Consider the following 1,930-nt stretch of genomic DNA (forward strand, 5'->3'; position numbering starts at 1 on the left):
TGTCCGAGAGCGAGAGGGAACGAGCGGACGAGATTGATACGAGGGACGAGACCTAGCTACCGATCCGTTGCTTTTTTTTTCCCTTTCTTTCTCTCTCTCTTTCTCTCTCTTTCTCCCAAAATTTCCAATGAATCGCCTCGATCGAGGTGAACTTTTACGAGCGCGAAATTAACCGAGGAATTTAATCGAACTGAGAACTTTTTTCAAAATATATATATATAAAATTGATGGATGCTCTTAATGGAAAAATTTCACGGAGATACATGCTATAACATTTTGCGTAACGCGTGTGTGCATCCTGCAGTAATTTGTCGAAAAGGTTGGCGCGAAGTTCGAATGGGAAGAAGGCTCACTCCGGGATCGTCTCCAGGAAACTGGAACGAGTTTCGCAAACAGCGAGCGGCGAGTTATCGTTGTCGAGCGGAAACGCCGCTTTTAAATCTTTTTCCCGGCTGAAAATTCGGTGGCACGAAATCACACGCCCAACCACACACACACACACACACACACACACACATACACACTCCTGTTGGCCCCGATATAACGATATAAAACAGTAGAATCCGGCCCGCGACCAACATTTTTATATCATCGCCGCCCTTGTACGTACGAGCGAGCAATATCTCACCCCGTCTTCGAAACGCTCGCGAACTTTTCACCCCGTTAACGGAGTTTTCACCGAGCTCGAGAAAAGAAACTTGTCCGAGCGGAGTGGGTGGTGGTTGAAACGAGCCTCGTGAAATAAAGTAGACGGTGTCGCTCGGTGTTCAGTTCTACTTGGGGATATATGCCCGAGGGGGTTGGCCGCTGCGGGGGTGCCACCCCTCAAAAATAAATCGCGAAGGCGCCGTTGCTCGTAATTTAAACTAGCGCAGTTTCGGTAACTAGTTCCTCTCTCGTTCCGCCTGGACTTTGAACGACAAAGAAAACGATGGAACGATCGAAGGGTGGCAAAGAGAGAGAGAGAGAGGGTGAGAGGGTGGTTGAGGGTCAGAGAAGCGGAATAGGTGACGTCGTAACCGTAGACGGCTGTAAAGCAATTCGCAGTAAACCGTGGAATGAGTTTATTGCGCTTATTGACCGAATCCAAAGCAAGCAGAAGTGTTCGCGTTAAAATCGCTCCTCGACGTTTTGCGCTGGCTCGCCGATCTTTGCAACGCCTTTCTCTCCCTCCTCTTCAATATGGAGCCTCCCTTCGCAAATGGGACATCGTCGAGTGTTTCCAAAGTACAAAGCGTTTCACACTCGGATTGCTAATTTTAAAAAATTGCATCTCTTTCTATAATCGAAATATCCTTACCTACGTTCTTTTCTTCCAATCGCATCACAATTAAGTTAAGAATTAAATTGTTAAATTGTGAATTTTCGCTCACGAAAGCGATGCACGAAATAATTCGGGATACCCCATTCGGGGTGGCATTCGGTAATCGTCCGTGACAGATTGACGTTCGATTCCTCTGTTTGTTTTTCACGGCGGGAAGGGCCGCCTCTGTTTCTTGGGCAAACCACCGTCCCCCTCCCACGGAAAAGGTCCGTGGACGGCGCAAATGGAATCGCGAGGGGCAGTATTTTTTCTTCCGGACGTTATCCGCTCGCACTTGCGCGCCACGGCTTTTAATTCGAGGCCTCTAACGAGTAGTAAATTTTCTGCAAAGGCAATACCGGTAAACGGGAGCCGGCTCTGCTCCTAACAGGGTAGAACCACTTAGTTTTTTTTCCCCTTTCCGGCCGACCCCTTTCGCGCCCCCTTTCGGCCACCGGTATTAAATACTAATTCCATTAAAACCGGTAGAAGGGTTGCGCCGTATCTCTGACCCATATTTCATGCCGAAAGCTTTTCAATCTGAGAAAATACTTATGGATCCGGAGCGGACCCTTCGCGATCGCGTGCGGGGGTGCGAAAAGTGTGGAAGCGGGGCCGGGGCAGGAT

Source organism: Apis dorsata, unplaced genomic scaffold (genome assembly GCF_000469605.1).
Source record: "Apis dorsata unplaced genomic scaffold, Apis dorsata 1.3 scaffold_579, whole genome shotgun sequence".
Classification (NCBI taxonomy): domain Eukaryota; kingdom Metazoa; phylum Arthropoda; class Insecta; order Hymenoptera; family Apidae; genus Apis; species Apis dorsata.